This window comes from Lonchura striata, chromosome 1A, assembly GCF_050655825.1.
Source record: "Lonchura striata isolate lonStrDom1 chromosome 1A, ASM5065582v1, whole genome shotgun sequence".
Classification (NCBI taxonomy): domain Eukaryota; kingdom Metazoa; phylum Chordata; class Aves; order Passeriformes; family Estrildidae; genus Lonchura; species Lonchura striata.
The window spans coordinates 43,668,698-43,692,177 of NC_140741.1; the positions used below are offsets into that span (position 1 = coordinate 43,668,698).

A 23,480-nucleotide genomic window follows, 5' to 3' on the forward strand; every position below is an offset into this window, starting at 1 on the left:
TTGCTTTGCACACTTGACAGGGCTGTGGGTATGGACAGCCTCCTTGTTGCTGTGTTGCTCATGTGGCTGTTTCATGTAACAATAGGGGAGAGAAAAACATTTCTTTAAACAAAGGAAAATAAGACTGCAAACCATAAAGAAATCAGCAGGGAAATTTGGGGATAGATGTACTAACAAATCAGCAACAGCTGTGAAAATTACTTCTGATGCATTTTTTTGAACCTGATTAAATAAATAATAATCAAGATTAGAGGTAATTTCCTTTTCAAATACCACAAATACCCATGTCTATCTCTGATTCCCACTGAGTCTAAGCAGTGTGGCACAATTCTCTCTGCAGCCACATCATGGTAGCTGGGTGGATCTTTCCTCAGTGCATGGGGGGATGCAGTTGTCAGGGTTGGTGGTGCTCAGCAGTGCCCATGTCCCAGCACCTGATGCCTCAAAGATGCCAGGCAAGGTGTGCGGGCAGCTGGAGCTGGCAGAAACCATGCACAAGCCTGTAGGCATTTTTTTCTCTGCAGCAAAGAGCCAGCTAACACAGTTTCTTAACACAGTTTTTTTTTTTAACTCTGCCAGTTCTTTCTGCCTATCCATAACTAGAAAAGCACCGCTTAATTTTCATCAGAAAAGTCTTCTATCATCAGAGCACAAATGTCAGTGTCCAGTCTTCCCACTGAAGGGAGGCACATGCTAACTCAAGACCCTTTTCTGTTTTGTCTTCAGCTTGGCTGATTTCACTATTTGTAAAGAAAACTTTGTATTTGCTAGTATTGCTTGAGGTCATGCAGGAGTTCACAGAAAAAAACAAAACATTTTCTTTTTGCTTTCTGGCAAAGAACAGGATTAAATTCTTGATTAGAATATTGGAAATGGTGAACAAAAGAAAGCACAACATTGCCATATCCACTCTTGCCTCTTGTAGATGGAACTAGCTTTGTCACACACTAACATGTGTGACATGTCTCTGCTTCAGAGTAATGCAGTCAGAGGAGCTCCACTTACATTCAAAAAAAGAGTCAATTGTACTCTTGGTTACTTTTCCACCAAAAATTACTAAATAAAGCTCTTTGTTAATTTGTGGGATCATTCTACAAGCTCTGTTAGTCACCTCAGTGTTTATGGAGCACCTTGAAGCTCACCAGGAAGTGTTTGCCCATCCCAGACCCCTGTTTACCTTTTCTCTGAGAAAGCCAGATTAACTGCAGTTAAAATTTATGATATTTGGTAGATGTTATATTTTTCTCTTCTGGAGCCTTTCGGCTACCTTATGTCTTATAGAGAAAACTGCTGCAGTAGTACCTGCAATTGGTGACAGAAGAAATATCCAGGTACAGCAGATCTGAGGACTGAGCCACATTTCCTGAACAGCAGAAGCAGGAACAATCTTCTGTAGCTGTAAGTGCATATTTCCAGAATCTTCTAGAGTTAGAAGGTTGTTTCCAGAGCAGAGGTTTTTGGCAGAATCTAGAGCTGGCAGTGATGGCAGTGCCATTAAAAAAGGCTCAGTGATCCTTTGCCCCCCAGGCACAGCCTCCCATATCTGCCATAAAACAGGTTCTATTTTCTGAAGACTACAATGCTCTTTAGGGCACAAAACCTCCCAGCCCATTGCTTAGAGCTGTGTGAATTGGAGGTGCTGGCTCAGAGCTTTGTATTTGCTATCCCCCAAACATGGGGATCCCCCAAACATGCAGAGGGAAGTCCAGCATGTTCTGCTGCCTGCCTCTGCCCCACTTTTTTCCCCCATGCAGCTGGTGGTCAGCCTCCAGGATCTGAGCTTGGGCAACGAAGGTCAGGGCTGTGGTGCTGCCCCCATGGCTGCTTATATTGCTGTGTCTGGAGCCTAGGTTGACAAAAAGGCTTTACAGCATGAAATAAGGTTGTACTAAACATGCTGGAGATGTTTTTACCAAAAAAATAAGCACTCTCCCCCCCCCCCCCCAGCTATTTTGTCCTTGTTTTTATGGAGCTTGAGGTCATGTTAAATGTTTCATTAACATTTTTCTATTTTGTAGTAATTGCTGCTCTCTGAATCATGCTACTTTCCTCTTGACACAAGAGCCTTTATCTGTCTGTGTTTGCTTCTTGCTCAAATACTATCTTCTGAAATTGAAGGAGATTTTGTTGTAGCTCTGTGTTTAGATTTCACTCTGTATTCATTGTCATTGGCAATGAGACAGTGTGCAGGGCAAACCAAAGTGTATTTTGCAATTTTTTTGTGGCTGTCTGCTCTACACTAATACACTACAATTAAAGGTAATCCTGGTAATGATAAACCAGCTACATCCAAAGCACCTGACTCTACATACCCATGTATACAGAAGTACAGAAGCCCAAACCTCACCTTAAAAGGGTTAGGAAGCTTCTTGCAGGGATCTTTTCAGTTTTATTTGACTCTTGATGTATTTTACCCTTAGAAGTGCCCATTAAAGATTAGGTTTTTTTTCTCAGTTTTTTAAAGTGTAAGGCCAAGAGGGACAGTGATATCTCCTGCACCTCAAGCACCCTGAATTCTCACTCAGATCCTGCAAATTCAAGGTGCTGCATGATTTCAGCCAGAGAGAAACATTTGAATTTTTCAAAACAGGATAGTTTGGGAAAGGGATGTTTGTTTAAACTGGGGAAAGATAAAGGCAGGCATGAGAACAAGCTACAGCTACTTGAAGGATAGTTACAAAGATTACAGGGGCAGACTCTTCTCAGCTGGGCCAGGAAGCCCAGACATGGGGCAGAAGCAACCAGAGTGTGGGAGGTTCAGAGTGGACATGAAGAGAATGGTAGTGCAAAATGGGGCAGGTTGGTGAGAGAGCAGACGTGCAGAGCCACTGTCCTTGAAGGTTTTGAGGCTTTACAAGGCAAAGCTGTGTCTGAGATGACCTGGTGTTCGTGCAAGCTGCTCCTTGTGGAGGAGGCTGGAGCAGCTGCTCTCCACAAGTCTCTTACAATCAATGTTTTGATGAGTCTGTGAAACTGCTTAGTGCCACAGACATAGACACAAAGATATTAAAGATGATCTCAAAAATACTGATGGCAGGAATGCAACTAGGTGAGACATGGCCAGACATTAGGCAAACAACACTCCATGTGCCAGAAACAAGTTATAAAAAGGACTTACTGAGGAATTCAATAGTCCACTGACTTCTTAAATAGATTTGCTGAAGAAAGTGGGGGTTTTGGCTTAAGGGCCTTTTTGTCTTCACACATACATATGTAAATATATAACTGTGGCAAGCACACATAACAATTCACAAAAGAATTCAAAGTGCTCTTTTAAAATATTAATATTCACAAATTTTGCAAAACAAAACTGAGGATAGTTGGTAAATGTGTTATGTGTAGCAGAACAACTGGTGTGTTCCAAAAAAGATTGCAACATCCGTGTTTCCTTTCCAAAAACAGAATTTCTTCTTATCCCCAAGTTTATTTCAGTCTCTCTGGCAATAATGATCTTCACAGGGCAAGTATGAAAAGCTGCATTTGCTACACTGCTACTAAGAGGAAGAGCTAAAGAAGAATATTAAATAAAGCTCACGTGATTTTAAGAAATAGGATTCCTAATAATAAACGCAAGTTTCAGAGTCATGACTATAATTTACTATATATTAACTGCTTTTCTACTGTACTTTTTGACTTAGTGTGTTTATAATATTAAGTATGACTACAGACAGCACAGGATTTTTCCTTTGTGACATTACTACCTCTCCCTGTTGAAATGATTCCTACCACTGCAGAATGTATTTATTGCTGCCCAATATTTTTAAGTAAAAAGAAGAACTGGAAGTTCATAACACCTAACAAAAGGCAATTCACTGCAATGACTAAGAATGGAAGCAATTGACTTCAGTGTCCATATAATTTCAATAGAGGGAGAAAGGAATGTCTCTGAAAATGATTCAAACCCCCTAGAAGGGGCTTATGGTCATAGCTAGCCTCTGTAATGCACTTCAGACTGCTGCTTAAAGGCTTGCAGTATGAGTCTAGACTTTGGGAAGGGTATAAGGTATTACTCATACTATTTTGAAGAAAAATTTGCCACACAATTTTTATGTCTTCTTTCTATTTTAATGATGTCAGGAGCAGAGGAAAAACATCCTCCAGATTTTTACCCCATGTCTGCTATTGTTTAGTCCAAAAATGTCCATGTGTGCTAGAAAGAGCATATGAAGCTGAGCAAACAAAGCTGCATGGCAAAAGAATGATGAATTTACTAAAGAAGTTAATTGGTGCTGCTGCATATTATGGAGTATAAAACTATGCTTTTATGGTTTTTAAAATATAATAGATGAATAATATCAAGCTATTATATCCCTTTCTGTACTGATATATATGAGAAGTCTTACTGCAATTTATCCAGTCTCTTTTCACTCTGCCTTTTGCAAAGGGTAGAGAACTGCATTTTCAGCTTCAGAGTGCCTGGGGTTTCTTATGGCTGCTGCCATGTTGTACCCAAACCTGAGCAAGTGATTCAGGCTCTCAACTGTACCACAGGTTTGACACCTATGATTTGGGCAGTGAGAGTTGCTGAGACTCAGGAGTTCTAGGAATATCATATTAGGTGTGGCTTTGGAACCTCTGCTTCTTTTATGACCTGGAGAACATGCAGGTCCAGAAAGAAAAGGAGTTAAACTTAGTTTAATATTTTGATCTCCATCCTTATTTTAGGAGGCTAATTTTTGCAGCAGCTGCAATGATTAGCTAAATCCTGAACAATTCATCAGAACTGGATCAGCTCAGATCCATCCTGCCAGAACCTTTCATCTGGGTGGTTTCTACCTCTGCTGCCACTTCTCACTGAGGCCCTTCAGCTGTAAGGAAAGGTTTCCAGCAGGATTACATGCTAGGCTAGCCTGCTTATAGATCCTTCTTCACCTCTCCCACTGCATGACCAGACATGCCCACTATAGCTTGTATCTGCAGCTATCTACTGTGAGATAAGCACACTCCCAGTCACACAGGCTGGGAAGAGCTCACTGTTCATGATTTAATAGGGAACACATGGAATGTGTACATTTATTTTTGTTAATGTTTAGTGAGCCAGAGGAGTCTATATTTGCTTAGTAGTGTACAGTTCTCAAATGCCTCTGTATGTGCCAGCATGAGGTGCTGGGGTGGCAAGCCTGGCCATCATGACTCCTAACCCCACAGTCACAGAGGGAAGGCCTGGAAGACTTCTCATGAAACCATCTGGATTGTATTAGCTGAAGCACAGCCAGCAGGTCAAAGGTATGGAAGAGATTATTCTCCTCCATCAGGCAATTTTGAGTTTTGCTCCCTCAAGAAGGAATACAACAAGATGGTGGTGGAGTGCAAGGCATATAAAGTAAGGTTGAAGGAGTTAACCTGGAAAAAAAAAGGATAAGTAGGGATATTACTGCTGTCTACAACAACCTAATGGGAATATGAGAAGAGAGAGACACATTTTCCTTGGAAGCAAAGAGGCAGATAAAATATAAATTTTATAAAATATATAAATAAATTTTATAAAACATATAAAGAAAGCGACTGATAACTAAGTTTCATCAGTAATAACACAGTTCTGATTATAAAAGTAATAAGATGTTAATGTAAACAAGCTACATTTTAAACCAGCCTGAGAAAACAATCAGATTCCTTTTTCATTAGCAGACTTTGTGGGAGACTAGTGTTACTATTTGTGCCCTCTGAAGAGTATATAATTCTTTGCACCACTTAACAACATTTCTCAGACCCTGAAAACAGTCAGCTCCTTAGAAGCAGTTACAATGATATATGATTCTTAAAAAGGTTTATCTGCACACAAGGATAAAAGCATGCCTTTGGAGACATATGGGTGCTGCCACCTTGCCACAATTTCCCATTTATTAATCAATGATAGAGAGGTGAAGCCAATACATTTCTGGCCCAGCAGAGTCTGAGCCCATTACATTCCTCTGACAGTGAGACTGACACACTGTACTCCCAGAATTCTCCCCAGGGGTCCTGCAGTTTGTCCAGGGAAAAAAAACATAATTCTTGGTTCTGCTGCAGACTTTTCCTCCTTACTGAACACCTGTCTAAGGCAACATTCATGGAGAGCCAGTGCTCACATGCCCGTGTGCTAGGCACTGACATTTTCCCCAGGGAGAGAGTGCCTCATCTGGCACTCTTAGCAGGGCTAAGCAGCTTAGCATCTGGGCAACTTGAGCTCTGTAAAGTCAAAGTTTCTTCACTGTTCAATCTACCCAATCTGTTCAAAAGACACCAAGCACACACCTACTGGTGTGGGATGTGACAGCCTAACAACATTTCGGTTCTCCTCTGTTGCACTAAGGGTTCCATGGGCTGGACTGACTTTGAGCATGGGCATGTCTGTCCAAAACATACCTTTCACATAAACTCACAACAGCTCAGGATCAGGTGTTGCAATGCCCTTGGTGAATTTAATCCACTCTCTGCTCCACAGCCCTCAGACTGCAAAACTGGGAATGTAGTACATCTCTGTTTCATTTGGACATCATAGGGGCAAATACATTCAAGGCTAAGCATCAGAGGAGCATGCAAAGTCCTCACAAAAACTGTCTGCCATTTATCAGCTATTTAATGATGTAAAAAAGCCACATGAAACAAAAGGCAATGCAAAAAAAGATTAAAAATATACTCCATGTGACACATTCTTGTTCCTATAATTTTTTCTTTTGAAACTTCATAGCTAGAAAAACTTTGTCTCTTTCAGTTCCACATATTTCTTTTGATAGTATACCACACCCCATGGTAGTGACTTTCTATAATGCTTTATAGTTTGTAAAAAAAAAAAAAAATTAAATCACCAGATGACTTATAACAGTGATTCATGTTATTGTTATTGCTCATTATTATCATTTGTCATATGAGACAATGCCTGGCTATGCACTTTTCCTCTTTTGTAAGAGAAATCTGGCTCAGCTCTGAAGGCTCCACATTCTGTTTATTATACTAGCTGAAACATGTTTATTACACTGTCATGTTTTTATATCCCTCCTGCTACCTTGTGCAAAACATACTTTTGCACTGACCAAATTGTGAAAATTCTGCAAGGCTTTGCACTCTCTGATCAAGCCACTGATCCACCGAGTTTAGCAGCCTCATGTGGTGGCAGCCTGAATCTGACCCAGCAGTGTCCCCTGCCTCTCCGTACCACACCTAATCCTGAGAGGCCTTTCATGGGGAACTGCCTTCATGACTTCCAATCCTAAGATTTCCCGAGTTTTAAGCTCTAATCGTTCCTCAAAAAAGTGCATTAGAAAAAGTACTACTTGCCTGAATGTTGTTATGATATAATAGTGCTTGATTGAGAAGTAAAGCCGCAGGAGACATATATGTAATAGCTAAAAATAACAGTGATAAAGCAACAGTAATGACAACCCTATTTTCATGTTGCAGCTGCAGTAAGTTCCTGCATAGCTTTGACCAAGAGGCTTTTAAGGCATTCTGACCAGAGCCTTTTGAACCCCTGAGCTACACTGACTCCACAACTTGATGGCAGGAAGTCTGTCAAGTGACATTCTGAACACAAATATCAGTCAAAGAAAGTCATTTTATGAGAACTCAGTCGCTTTGCTCCCTCCTTGATTTTGTACCACTTCTGAAAGACTAACTAGCTCTACCTTCGGACATCTAGAAAAGTGATTGTTTCCTCCTGATTTCTGCCCTTGGATCTAATAAGTTACATTACCTCCCCCTCAAAACTTACGTCATCAGGTTTGCTGTGACTCAATAACAGAGGGCTGTTGCTAGAAACACATGAAGGGTTCATGGTTGCATGAAAACCTCTGAAACACTTCACTTGGCTTTGCAATGATGTCAATATTTATTGTCACTGTCACAGACACAGACAGATTACACAGATATGGCCAGGATACTGCACTTGCAGTTTACATAGGGTTACATGCAGCACTCTCCCTCTGGCTTTGAATTTAAGAGATACTGTGTCAGAACTGGTGTCAATGAGATGAATTTTTCATTCAGCCCAAACACTGTTTGGAGAGGAAGGGAACCAGTGGCTGACGTATCTGGGTTCCTGTTTCTTGCTCCACAAATCCCAGCTGGGCTTGAGCCTTGTAGGAGTAATGCTAATTCTGTAGTCCCACAACTCCTTTAAGTCAACAAAAGCAAATGCAGATGCTAAAAGAGGCAGTGCCAATTTCCCACTGACCCAATCAGTGTTTTCACTCTCTTAGCTTCCTCAGGGACTGCAAATAGTCATATATACATATGAGAGGGGAAGAAAAGGTTCCTTTTAACCCAGAGTGTTGTCCTGTTCCCACTAACTGTGTGTCTGCATGAACGTCTGGCAGATGGGAGAGAGAGATGCAAATGGCAATAAGCAGGCAGTGTACTGGAAGGTAAGCCAGGACTGCTTATTACAGTTTGAATAAATTTGCTAATTCTGGAACTTGCAAAATTTACAGCACTTGTACAATGTCCCCTCATGGCTAAGCAGGAATGAAAGGAGGGTGTGCAAAAACACAAGGCAGACATCCCTTGTCCATTATCTCTGGATTAGATGAATCAAATTTTCTAACTCAGAAAATGCCATCAGACCTGTTTAAACTAGGCTAAATGTACCTAAAGAACCCCTTACTTACAAAGTGCTTCACACTATCCATAATGACATCCAAAATCAAGTACTGGTAGTTTCTAACAAAACATAGCCTAGTCAAGATGCTGTTTTAAATCAAAACCATTGTCTCATCCTTTTTTTGAAATGAAAATCACTTGCCTCATAAAAAGTTTTTATGTTTCAGAAAATTATATTGAGAATAATGTTTCTTAATAATGACTCTTATAATGGCATTACTTAAAACAATTAAATCAATTAGTTCAATAAAATTCTTCAACTGAACTGCAATATTTTGACATTATGACTGATTGAGTTTACTGCCTTTGCAATTTAAGAAAGATTGGTTCCTTTAGCAATTACACTCTGATTAGTCCACAGCAAGAACATTTTCCATTACTCATCCCCCACTGCTATCAAAGGGCCTTTACTTTGGGCTTTTATTTCTGTCTTTAATCCTAAATTAACAGAGTTTATCAAAGTCCTTGCTCAGTAGAACTCTTGGAGAAAATTTAATTTTGTATTTTACCTGTGCTAAAACTTCATTGAAGTAAGAAAATACAAGAAGTAAGTAGACATTAGTCACTGGCACATAATATTTTAGTTTTAATTAAAAATATAGCAGTTGTGGCTGTTCAATAACAAGTAAGAGTTAATGCTAAAAACCTGTGATAAAAAAACCCCTCATATTACAAAACAGCATAAAGAATCTTTTCATAGCCCAAGTAATCAAGCTTCTGTCAAAGTGAGATAATTGTCAATCAAACTTTGAAATCAAACACAGCTGCAAAAATCAGAGAAAAAAAAAGCTAGACACTTCACTCCACTTTGAGCACTAACTCAAAAGTGAGTACAGAGGCTTGGCAGTAGCTGAGATCTTGTAATTCTGTACAGTTGTAGAAGCACTCAAGAAAAATATCTCTAAATTGGGGAATTTTGTCTTTCTGAAGTTGAAAATAAATGTATTTACCATGCTGCTTAAAATAGTACTTGATGAGAAAAATCTGTTAGTATATTGTTTTTTCTTTTTAAATCCCTGAAGTACTAAAGGTGACTCTTGACTTCCAGTAACAATTAGTATTTCTTTTAGTCAAATCCCATTAGTAAAGCTTTTTCCTGGCTCGGCAGATTGAATGAACATGGCAGGGAAGATTGTGAGCCCAGCACAATGAGCAGGCACAATTCCTGCAAAGACTCATCATTCTTTATTCTGCTCTTGCCTGTAGAAAATAATCAGAAATTAAACAGACAGGTATTGCTACAACAGAGCTTTATTACATATTGATTTTGTCACCATTGGTTTCTATTTCTTGTTTTTCCTCTCAAATGTTAAACATTGTTAAACATGGTAAAACTTTAGTTGCTTACTCTGCTTGACTTCCTTTAGTAGAGTTTGAAGTAAAATCTGGAAACTGACAATTCTCACAGGAATTTAATATTTTGCTTGTATGTGCTGCATATTCATACACCACTATTGTTCATTATATGATTTTGCAAATGTGCACAAATATCAACTAGTAATTTCATAAATCTGAAAACCACAATTCCCAGGTGTTGACCATGACCCTAGAAAAAGCCTAGAGAAAACAACCTCTTTACGAGACATACCTTGCAATAGATGTTTGTTTAACTGGAAATCCACAAGAGCAGCTGCCCAGTGCAACAGTACATATTTGCTTCTGAATGCTTTCTCAAAGACACTATTTAAACATGCTGATGAACTGAGCTGGGTTTTTCCCCACCTCCATTCCAGAAAAATAAGGACACTCAGAAGATAAAATTTGTTTTGTTATTGCAAGTAATGCTATGTGGTAAGTGAGAAATTTACTTTCTATAGTCCTATGTAATTATGAAGGTGGGAAATGTCCATTTCCTGTACAGATGCAATGTCTGTGTGTACTGCTTAGTGATATTTCTACTTGAAAATGAATATACTTCTATTTCTAGAAGTGTTTGTGTATAGAGCTCCTTCTTGTCCATATTTGGCTTAATGTTAAAGATCTGCTATTCTAGCTTCACTGCTTTGGCAAGAGGAAACAAGTATTTCTTGTATTGAGACTGAAACTCCAAGTTATAGAATGTGTTTCAGTATGGTTCTGATTTACGTTAAGCTGTAAACAACTGAGATTTTTGACATGGGTTTTATGATGTGTGCAGCTGGACTAACTATCACCAATTTCATGCAGCATCTTGAATAGGAACAATGATAACAGACATCTTTTCAAATGTCCCAGTTCTGTGCTAAGTTTAATGCTTTCACTTAGAGGGGAAAATTTGTGCCTCCTGAGACAGTCACACTTTACACTTTCTTCTTGGACTCTGTTTTAGCCTTTCCTCTGCCATTTAATGGATGAGAATCCCTTCACCCAGTGAACAACTTTAATTGTCAGAAGAAATTTCTAAGTTCTCCTTCTCTCATAGAACAGTTTCTGCAACCATTCTATCTCTAAAACCAAAGGAATTGGGAGTGACCATAGCTGAGGTGGTGTCACTCATCTTCTCCTCCACCACCGGCCAATGGTGTAAACTGTTGGAAAGGACTCAACTCAATGTCCCTCCTATTCCTGCAGGCAGCAATTATGCATGTGACAAACTTCACTCTGGCATGGAGAAAGATCTGATCTGAGGGTACACTGACTGACACAAAAATAAATTTTCTCAGAGTATGAATGATGTTTTCTATAGTAAAATAGAAATAAAAAGGTACAAGATGAGTTATGCTTTTAAGGTGTGAGAAGTCCTGTGACACCTGTTTCAAACTAAATTAAAAATGTCCATCAGCCACTTAGTCTTCTATTTACTCTGTGTTTTCACTTGCTTTGGAGTTTGTAAGCAGCAAATCATAACGTCAAAACATGGACTGAACCCTAAGATATTTATTCAGATTAGAATTTTATGACTGGCAAATGTCTGCCTGAGTAGCCTTGTCATCTTCTAATTTTTTTAGTGTAAAAAAGAAATGTAAAAAATAAAAATATAAAAAATCATATTCTTGCAGCATCCAGAAATTTTTTTTCTCTCAGCTTCAATAATCAGAACATTACCGACTAATCTGCTTTAAAACAAGAAGGGTAAAACCATGCTTTCTAACAAGACTTGTGGTGAGATTGAGGAACACAGGTTTATTCCATAAATATCAGTCTGGTTTCCTAGTGGAATTTTCTGGTTTTCTCATCCCCTGCAATGACTTTAAGAATAGTTTCAGAAAAATGACTTTTAAATTTTCAAATCCAATTTCTGGATAAATGAAAGTAAAAAAAAAAGATAAAATGAGCTGTATTAGAAATCACAGGTACTTTGTAAATTAAGGTAATTTTTAGATTTCTAGGAAAACAAGATGTTTTATCTTTTGTTGCAATGTTTTGAAATTTTCTATTTACTTTGAAGAAAACTTTGCCTTGAAGCAAAATGATGGTTTAATAGTGAATAGAGAAACTGTCCATGGTGGCTATGAAATCCAAACTGAATCACAAGACCAGATGGTCTTGACTATTACTACTACTGTTTTCAAGCTGCATCAGAGGTAGTGATGTAAGAGATGTTTTAAGACCTAATTTTCAGTTCTGATTAGAAGGAAAGTGTGACAATAATTGTCTACATATTTCACAATGATTTTATGAAAATCAGTGTTTATAGAATTTTTGATCGGGTAATATGTGTAATGAACATTTATATTTTAATTGGATAGCTGAACTTAATGCAATATTCTTAAACATTACTTATACATTCATTAATTACATAACTCTTATATTTTTTCATTCTTCCTTCAAACTCTGAACTGTTTAGTATGATATGATTTAGATCTGTTATTTTACACATGGTTGTGTTTGTCATGACAGGAAAGTGAAATTCAAAATATTGACAAGATAATTAATTTTTCCATTCACTATACTTTACACATGTGGATAATGATAAAAATCATTATACTGTGTCTTTTTTTGCTTTCTGGTTCTAATAGTTCATAGTAGTAGATGAAAATAATGTGAAATTATGCTCCAAGGATGTCTGTTCCACAACTTCCAAGGCCTGGAATCTGTGTTTATAACTTTACCTGTAATTTCCTGTCATAAGAATAAAGAAGCAGCATAAAAAAATTTTAGCCACCAATGACTGTCACTAAGATGTTCTGGAACTTAAAACTAAGCAAAAGCAATGAATATATATTGATAATTTTAAAACAATTGTGACTCAGCAAAGTGATACATACAACAAATGCTATCATGCTGGTACAAATTTTTAGCCATGGACCAATATTTTTTAAAATCTCTTCCATGTATTCTATTCTATACTTTTGTCATCTCAAGGTTATACTTTGAATGTACTCCTAAAGGTAATGGCCATAATGAAGCCAGAGGTGTCAGCTGTTCCAGCATGTACATACTGACTGCCTAAGGGATGCTGGGAGGTGGCTGCTAGCCCATTGCTCTGGTGAACCATGCTGTTTTCTCTTGGTTTTCTCCAGAGAGCTGAGATGCTTTTTCCTGGGTTCTGTTTATTTGAAAAACTCATTTGTGTCTTATCATCATGAGATGGACAGAGTTACCAGGCTTTACCCTGCTGATATCACATGAGTATATTCACCTTTGGGGTGTGAAAAATTTCCAATAAAGATCCCTGAATGCAGAACTTATTTCATTCATCCCAGTCCTGCTTTGCTCCAGTTCTTTTATGCACAAGTGAAAGAAAGAGAAAAAGAAAGAAATAACATGCTGACTTATTATTTTAGAAGGATTTATTTGTACATTAATTCAACTGAAGATAATTGGTGTGGAAAACATGAATACAGCATCCCAATAAAGGATAAAAAAGATTACTAATCTTCTTAGTGATAATTGTTTAGAAATGTGGGTAGGCTGGTACCTTAGTAATGTTCTACTCATAGGCACATACCATAAGAAAAGTAAAATTCACTATGTTCTGCTATTCCTTTGTTTATGTTATTGAACAGTATTTTCTAAAATTTTTAGTTTGCCGCTTTTGACTCTAATACTGCAATGTGAGATATTGGCTTGTCTTTGGAATGAAGGCCTTACAACAGAAGATTGAAAGGACATTTCTCATCTTCTAGTGCTGTAGTGTTTGGTTTTGTAGAGCTCGAGGTCTATCCTATGCAGGAGCTGAGCAACAAGTTGTGCAGTAACACCCAAATACTGTAACATTTAAAACTTGGAGCCACTCTCCAAAACACCATCAACATTATTTCAACGATATCTATTACTCCATTTAACATGAAAGGCCCTAATTTAAGCTGTATAAAAAGATCAAGCTTCTATAGTTTATGTCAGGGCAACATCTAAATCCTATCACATCTTTCTATTTCTGACTATTGGAGTAAATTCTCTAAAACTAACCTTCCCTTCTTGTTACCAGCTAATGATGTACATTTATGATCTGTTTCTTCATCCAACCATGTTTTTCCTGACTTTTGAGGAAGATGTGTTTGTTCAGACACACTGTTTATCCATTCAGAAATGACCATCCACTCTTACAGGCTGACATGAAACACAGAAGAAAGTGTTTCACTTAAAAGTACAGTTTTAACAAGGTCAACATGAAAGCACACATGCAAGTCTCAGGATAATAATCAGACCTTATGGACAAGTTGGATAAACTGATTTGTTTTTTTTAATGGTAAATTTTGATTTTTCCACTCAAGTTCTTGAAACCTACAGTCTGAATGAACACATATGCATTTAAAAATACTTTTGTAGCAGTTTTACTTCAAAAATATTATTATCTATTGTAAGAGATTTTGTCAAATATAGACATTTCTCACAAAAGTTTGTTATAACTGCCAATGAAAGGAAAGCATTTAATCAGGTAAACCTAAAAATGTATGCAACAATTGTCCTGACATACACAGGGTAGCTCACAAAGAAAAATATTCTCAGAAACTTACTCACTCTTTTTCAAAGCAAATGATTAGGACAGTAAACAGGTGCCAAAAAGATAAAAGTATTCAATTACTTCCAACTAAGCACTCATTTCATAAATGTTAGGCTGGAAAGTCACTCAAATAATTGCTCAAAAAGAATGCATTGGAGTCTACATGTTATACTTCTGATGCCATTTAGTTAAATTGAATCATTAAAGACAAGAACTAAGCACCTAATTCTCCTTTATACAAAAGTGTCTTTATGTGACTCTGGCAGAACAGATGGGCTGTTAAACAAGTGCTGTAATTAATGCCTGACTGAATGGCCACTGGTACCAACTGGAACAGTGAAATGAAAACTAATCCCCAAATTTTCCTAAACATTTTTCTAAGTGAGAAATACCATAACTATAATAAAAATTACTAACTACTAAAGAGTAGAAACAAATTCATTGATTTTTTAATTTGATTGTTATGTCTGAAGACTTCAGAAAGGTATTGATGCTGTGCTAAAAATACCCTGGAAGTGTACAAACTACTTCTGTGGATTTGGTTTAGGAATAGCTTTCTTTGTTTTTGACCAAGTCATAACAGGAAAACAAGTATTTTTTTCATAGAAATGCTGACATAACTTTACTAATAGCACCTTTAACAGAGGTTGTTACAATGTGTGTTTACTCAGGTACAGGATTAAATAAGAGATGTGAACTCACCATAGTAACCCCTGCATCACATTGCAGATATGCTGCTTCTAAGATACGGCAAATGTTTCTGAAGAAATATACATGAATATGAGGTAAACATATATCAATTCCAAATTGTGTTTCAAAAAAAATTTGCCATACAGCATAACAAAAAAGCAGCATAAGTTGATGCTCTGTAAATTAATGTATTACGGGATGTTATTTTTACTGTGTTACGACTTTTGGCTCAAAATATAATAGATAATTCCCCAATTCACTATAGCAAAACTAATGACAAACACAGTATTGAAGTCCTCGCAAATACTGCTGTGAATCCTTACACTCCCTAGGAATCCAGGAATCTCACCTGTCTGTTTTGAACCACCTCCTGCTGGTGTTCTGAGATCTTGCAACAATACTAATGTTACCATAAGATTTTCAGAAGAATTCTGTGAAAACAGTTAAAGTTGGAAGCAAGTTTTCTTCTAAACAGTCTTTTTTCCCACTTTTAGACACTTTACTGTTTCCTCTTCATTATCCCTCTACATCTTCAAATTAATCAGCTAATGTATGTCCCTTCAATTGATCTTGTTTTGCATAAAAAGCTTATAATTGTATTTACAAAATTACAGCCTTGTTTTGTTTTGTTTTGTTTTTTTTCCTTAAATGTTTTCACTTCACCTTCAAACCACATAGGCAGTACCTAAGGTGAGATCCGATGATACCCGGTGGGTTGCTATACCTCTGGAAATTAAGCTTTTGCTGCTGCATCTTTCTTATACTTTATCCAACAATTCATGGCAGAATTTAATACTGCAAGGAAAACTAAATGATCATATTACTTTGAGTTTTTCCTCGATATTAAGCAACCCTATTGTGTCTTCCCAGATTTCAGTTGTAGAGGAGGGAGGGAACACCAATTTTCTAACATTGCCTGAGATGACTGATACAGAAGACAACAAGTATTCTGAACTACCACATAACGTTGTCTCCATACATTTTTCAATCACTGTTCAAGGTTTCATCTCTGTGGTACAGACCGTAAATAAATTTTGAATATTTTTGTTCGCAGAGGCAGAGGTTTAATTAAAACCTCAAAGCATTTTATTAAGCCTGAAAACCTCATTGTCAATCTACATACCTACATTTTATTAGAAGGGAATACTTTTTTATTCTTACAAATGAACAAGTTTGTTCATTGAGGGTGTTAAAAAAATCTGTTTAAAAATCTACTAATAAAATGCACTCCCCTATATGAAACTTATTTTTATTTCACCACCATTTCCCCATTGGTTTATTATATTTTTTCACAGAGGGTTACTTATACTTGGGGTAAGGGATGATGTACAGTGACTGAATGGTTGGTCCCTGGTGTTTCTGTGCACTGGGGACATGCCCTGGTCCCAGGTAACCCTGATTGTGATGGGGTTCGAGGGCTCACCTATGAGTTGGGGTCCAAGTGCTGCTTGATCAAGCTCCTGCCCTGCCTCTGTGTTCCTTGGGATGATGACTTGATCCTGATGGGAGCTGAGGCTGAGTGCCCCCAGGCCTGGGAGAGGTGTTCAACTTATAGTTCCACCAGGACTGGTGGCCTCTTCCCAGGCAAGCTGTGCAAGCAGCTGTATTTTATGTCTGGTTTTTATTCCCTTTTCATGGCTACCTATGGTGCAAAAGATGCAGCTGCTCAGGTGAGAAGGGATGGTTCAGTCAGCATGGGTGAAACTCATCCACAAAATGCCTGCCTGAGAAGTTGTGTGACAATTTCCACCTTTGCTATCATTCAAAACTTCCTTTAAGCAGCTCATTGTGTTCAGTTTTGACTGTCCCTTTGCTCAGCTTAGGGATAATGTTAATTGTGACTCTGTGCTAGCAGAGATTGTCAGAGGGTATTTGAGCTATTCCTAGTTTTTTTTTTTTTTAACTTGTTTGTTTGTTTGTTTGTTTGTTTGTTTTTTTCCTGGCTCATTTGTTCAAGTTTTCAAGCTCCCCATAAAAAGGAGTTGCTGGCTGTGGTCCTCAGATGACTGAAATGATAATAATAATATGGCCAAACTATGTTTCTTATAAAACAATAGCATTCTAGATTACTTCTCATGACCCAGGTTTACATACTTACTTCAGATTAACTGATGGAAATAGCCAAAATAGCCTAGTCACCATGGCACTGAGTTTCTTATATTAGTTTGAGACCTTTGTGATTAACTGTCACAGGGATATAACCACACTTGTTTTTACTATTGTAAATCCAGATCACAAAACCCTTCACAAACTGTATCGAAATGAGTCAAATGTCTGCCCACATGGCTCTCCAAACAACCACGATCAATGGGTACCATTTTCTGAAACTAGTGTTGGTCATGGGTGTGATGTGGCCAGCATCATGTTCAGCTGCTTTTGAGACCCTGCATCCAGCAATTTCTATTTATAACTATTTCTATTGAAAATGGCTGTTGGCACCAGGACAGGCCAGAGCTTGGTCTTTGGTCTCTGGATCCACTAGGGAGAGCACTGTCTGTCTCCCACACCCTGCCTTTTCCCTGTACAGAGCAACAACCATGTACAGAGCTGTGGAAATAGTTCATGACTTCCTCCTATACATGTTGTAGATATTGGGTGAACCCAATTAATTGAAAAAAAATCACATCCCCTCCCCTCATTATCCTTGTCTCACAAGAATTCATCTTGACTTTTCCCCCAGCTGCCTTACTCCTGATGGAAGCAATCTATTCCACATATTGCAATCTGTTGTTAAAATTATTGGTTTATAGTGCTTAACATTTTATTTTTCTTTAAACTGAATTTCTTAATTTTTTTAATAGAAGAAAAACCATCAGCTTTGTAAAAATGAAATGTCAGCATTATATGGCTCAGAGAAGTACCATGAAACTTTTGCTATTGCCATCTCAGATTTTTGGACTTGCTGTATCTGTGTTTTTGCATAATGGTTTCAATTGAAATATTTCAAAAAGAATGTTTCTTTTCTTTTGCAGTGAACATTTCTGTTTGACATCATGTAATTCCTCATCGCCAGTGCTTGAAATAAGCAAGCATTAAGGATTGATATATTATGTGGCTCGCTGCTGCTCCTCACAGCCCAAGGGAATGGGACACTCTGAGAGCTGAATGGATTTAGAAAATTACTAAAAATGACTAAGCCTCTCTCCCAGATTTGTACAAACAGTCCCTTTTTAACACTGAACTCCTTAACCAAATCTGCCAATTCACATTTCTTCCTGTATTTATTTTTCATTAAAATTGGTTTGGCTTTTGCTGTGTGTTTTTTCTTTTTCCAGTTTTGTTTGTTTGTTTTTTTTTGGGTTTTTTTGAGTTGTTTTTTTTTTAGCTATTTGATTTAAGGGAACAAAGAGATCAAATAATCCTCAGGTATTTTTCTTACTGGAAGAGGTCTGTGAAAGATCTTTTATTATCCTTTTCCTTTTCACTGCAAGAAAATTTCCATAGATTATCATTACAGATATATTTTACAAAGAAAAAATGAGTAATATAACACAAACACATCCATTCTCTTAATTGAATGAGCTACAGCTTTTTGGCTGAAATGAACAATAATATTATTTATAACTCAAATTACATTCCACAAACTATGCTCTCATCTATAAAGAGACTATAAATGGTGTGGTAGGGTTTCATATTGGTTTTCTATTTTTTTTCCCTCCAGTGACTTTCCTGTTGACCCTTCTTTTAATTTACAAATAAAACCTTGACTTTCTTGACTGCCAGCACTGAAAATCCACCCTGGGATCTGAGATCAAGCTGTGTCCTTTCTGCTTTATGCCAAAATAGACTCTGGTTCACCTCCTCAGTGTTGAGGTGGCTCTGCAGGGCTGGCAAGAATGTAAAGAAACAACAATAGTTTTGCCAGTAAAAAGATAAAATGAACGAATTCTCTCAGAAGTAGGAAGATACCAATTTTCAAGTCAGCTTTATAGAAGACAGCTGTTCTTTGAAACAAATGCTCATAGGAGGGTTGGGGTGGGACACCTCATTGCTTGCTGTTCCTGCACAACCTTTTCCCCTTTGGTCTTTCCAGTTCAGCCTGTATATCAACCAGCTGAGGGGTTTGTGGCTGTGGCTGCACAGCCTTTTTCCCTGTCAGCACTGCTGGACTCGGGTGTTTCTGCCCTCTTTGAGCTGTTTTTGCCCTTATGCTTGTGTTAATGCTGAGACCATTGTGTGCATTGGGTGGAGGGGTGTCCTGTGGAGGTCCCAAGCTTGTCTCTTTCCAGCCAGGTCCCAACACAGCTCTGCAAACACTTGGGCTGTCTTGGATATATGCTCACCCTTCTGCTTCTGTGTTTGTGGGGTATCCAATGAAATCTAGGAAATCAGTTTCCTAATGATTTTTAAGTCTTGGTCAAAGATGAACACTCAGCCAGGTTTTTTTCAATTAGTTATAATACCTTCTAAAATTCTTTTGAAGTTCAATCTTCTGTATTATAGTTGGCAAATACATGTTCTCAGTGGAAGGAAGTCTGATGGATATAAAATCCCTTTGGACAGAGTACAAAAACTTAGAGATGGTCAGCTTCCATTGGGAAGTGAGTATCTCTGCAGAGGTCAGGAACCCACTTCACCCAGACTCCGGGACCGAGCCCTCTGCTGCTGTCATGGGAGAAGGGCTCGCTCCTTGCAAGGACAGGAGTTTGCACAAGGCAGAGAAATGTGGGCAAAGCAGAGAGAGAGGGTGCAAGGCCTGACAGCAGTCAAAAAAGGTGCTAACAGGGACTGTTCTAGTGGCTTTTCTGGAGCTGCAATTGTTCCTGCTGTCAGGAGTACTGAGGCACATGATAGGTGAGAAACACTCTCAGGAAAATGGTAGCAGGTGAGGTCAGGCGAAGACAGAATTGTGTCCAAAGGCACACGTGAAGCCCCATTCCCTGTCTGCACAGTCTTAGCTCTGTTGGCAGAACACAGGTTCAGCTGCTCAGTCCTATAATTCACTGTGTTTTATGTCTCATTTATTGAAGAATAGAGAGAAGGTAATGATGCATAACAGACTGCTGCCCTGGAGCTCTTTCAGGCTGTGGACCGCAAAATCCCCGTTTCCAACTCTGAGAAATAATCAGCTACAGTACTGTTGGTTCTTAGGGACAAGTGAAGTTCATGATGACCTGCTGATGTCTGGATTATCAGTTGCCTAGTACTGTCTGCCTTTTCCACTGGCTCTCCTCTGCCACCCCATGCCACCAGCTGTGCTGAGAGCACTGATCTCATCATGCAGTGCTGCCACAACCCTACTCGAGAGCCTGACAAGCATTGAGAAGCAAGGCTGAAAAATTATTTCTACTTCATAACAGACAGAATTAACAGGAGAAGAAACACTGAGCTATGGGGAACATGCATTGGCATTTACAGTTCCTTCTGCAGATACATCCTGTGTGAAATGTGAGTTTCTTCACTGCCTACTTGAGTTTGATGAAAGACATATTTAGTGGAACTTTATTTTTTATCTTAAATGTAATTTGGTTTTCTGGATATACACTGACATGTAGACTAAGAGAAAAGGAGGATAATTACAAAAGCTAATTAAAACAGCTTTCACATAAACTAGAGATTTACACAGAATTTCTTCCAGAAGAAATTCCTTTGTGCTTGGTTTGGCTTAATAAAACTTGTGTTTTATTTTTGATGTACTTTTTTAGGCTAATTCTGCAAATATGTATTTGAGTTCTAATTTTAATAATCACAGTAATATCAACATTTACTTTTTTTTCTGCCTAAGAGGTAAAAATCTAAACGTAGCAGAAAATGTATCTTTTAAAACTGAGCCTCTGTAAATATTTCCTACCAACCACCACTGAAAAGGTAATTCTTTCTTAGGAATAAACCCAAATTCATAAAACCAAAGGTATTCACAGTTAAGACATTGACTCTTTTTTCTCTTAGTCCAATACTATTTGTTTATGTATTACAGCATCTACTGAACATTATGTAAGACCTGTCGCAAGAACTTGTGATATCTGATGAATAAAGAACAAAGTCTCAGTTTAGTTTAGAATTTTCAGGGTTGAGCAGATTCTTCGTAACCCTGTCCCAGGTCTTACTGCTCCAGATGGTTCAACTGCAAATCACGTCTCTGAATAATGGAGAAACTCCTGTCACTGTGTGCCTTGAGCTTGCAATTCTTTATGTACAAAGGAAATCAAAGGACATTCCTTGGGAAAAAGTGCTAAAATTCACATATTAACTGACAAAATTCTTTTTGAATTAGATGAACTGTTAGATTGCATTATCAGCAACCAATAATTTCATTTTATGAGTTATTGGTCACTCAAATCAGAAGAATGATCATCTGAATCAAAATTCTATCCTTAGCTCAATTTTTAAGATTCAGACTACATGGACATCCATTCTGATATCACACAAGCTAGTTAGCATTCAGAAAGCTTAATCTTGTTCATTTCATTCAGATGAATATTCTCACTGGGGTTAATGAAGTTCTTATAAGAATAATATGAACATGGTTACTTAATTCTTGCCTAGATAATGTTAAACCATTTGATTAAATTCCTTTTCCCCCCTCAAGGCTGCTGACAAGAAAAATTAACCAAGACTCACAAATATCCAGCTATGATCCAGTTCAAACCACATACATTCCCAAGGAGAAAAATAAAAGGAAATTTCTTTAAGCAGAAATATGTCTTTAATATGGGAGTGAAGACAGAGTAATACTGTTGGATTACAATAAGTAACTGGGCCAACTTTCAAAAAAACCCAAACCCAAATGTGCAGAAAAGTTGCCTTCAGAAATTAATTGGATTCTGCATTAAAAATATTTTGCATTTTACTTGCAAATATACACTTTGCCTGAGGATAAATGTGTTTGCTCATTTAACTAAATAATGCATGCTATGACATACCAGAAAATATGCAGAACAGTGTATTCAAGGGTACATGGACACCCAGATCATGGCACTTCTTGTCTTCTTATCTCTAGAACTATTTAAACTATTGAAAAACTATGCCCATCACCTGGGTGAAATGCACTTTGGGAATACAGGCAATATACACTAAAGTACTGCTCTTTATTTAATAGCTATAAAATAGAGACGAGATAAATTTTGATAATTGGTAGGAATACATGTTTCATGAAGAAAATTGCATCAAGCAAATGTTGATGTCTCCACACTGTAGAGCAATTTTAGCAAGGATTGTACCTGTGAGCATGAATGTTTGACAATCCCTACAAACAATCCCACAGTGATGATTAATAGTTAACAATGAGCAGGTAAAGTCCTGTAGTATAGAATCAGCTATAAATTTTATAAATATTAAAATGCTTAAAATCCTATCTAATGTTGCCTCAGTAGGAGACTGGCATGTGAGGACACAAAATGTTAACCCATCCCATGGACAAAGCTGAACTATTGCTGCAGGCAGTGCAATGGGAGGGGAAGAGCTGCTCCATGTGTTCTGCTTGAGCTGTGCAGGCAGCTCAGTAAACATGGGGTAGGGACAGCATCATTTATTTTCACCAAATCACCCATAGCCATGTCTAGAAAAATGAATTAAGATTATGCAACTTTTGGTATTTTCTACCTCTTGATTTCTTAATTGATAAATAGCTGTTACACTTTGCATAATTGATTAAATAGGATTTACAGTTTTACTTTTGTGGTTATTCCTGCCTTTTGAAATAAAAAAAAAAAAAAACAAGAAGAAAAATAAGTCAATAACAAGACTTTAAGTCTTTTGGCACTTTAAAATCAGTTTATTTTTGGAAAAGCATGGCTTCATTAATCTGAGTCTATGTAAAAACCTACAACTTTTTTAGCTCAAACCTTCCAGGGCATTTCACCTTCAGAGCCAAAATGGAGATGTTTTGAAAGAGGAAAAGCTTATGAGGCTACTGATATGTGGTAATACAAAAAAAAAAAAAAAAATAGATAAGACACTGTCACAGTGTTCTAAGCCAGTGTGTTCCAGCAGCTGCATCATCATCCCTTTCCTTGGCAAATCAGCATGCCTGTTTTTCCAGGAATCTCTTAGCTCCCTCCTTTCCTTCCTCAGTCCTTCCTTTCTGCCCTCTTGTATTTTACCCTGTAAAAATATATGTTAGCCACAGGACAAGAGAGCCGATAGCATGACTTGGCAGGAAAAGTAGGAGAGATGGATATCTAGAACAAAAGAAAAAGGCACAATGATAAAATGGTGGAGCGGATTGTGGAAGACAGTCAGACTGCTTGGAAGTACAGGCGGATACTGGGATGAGACTAAAACAGAATATTTAATGTATGCCCGTAGTAATTATCAATATTAATATCACTACATAATGGCTGTTAAAAGCATAAAACTAAGAAAACAAAAATTGATAGAATTCATAGAAACCATTATGGTAATTTAA

General features: G+C 37.7%; 1 long non-coding RNA gene across 1 annotated transcript; it reads left to right on the forward strand.

The window, feature by feature from the left end:
- The first annotated feature begins 1,937 nt into the window (after nucleotides 1-1,937).
- LOC110479863 (uncharacterized) lies at nucleotides 1,938-20,983 on the forward strand. Its single transcript, XR_002467016.3, has 2 exons — nucleotides 1,938-10,368; nucleotides 18,106-20,983. It is a non-coding gene; the product is annotated as an uncharacterized LOC110479863 (long non-coding RNA).
- The last annotated feature ends 2,497 nt before the right edge of the window (nucleotides 20,984-23,480 follow it).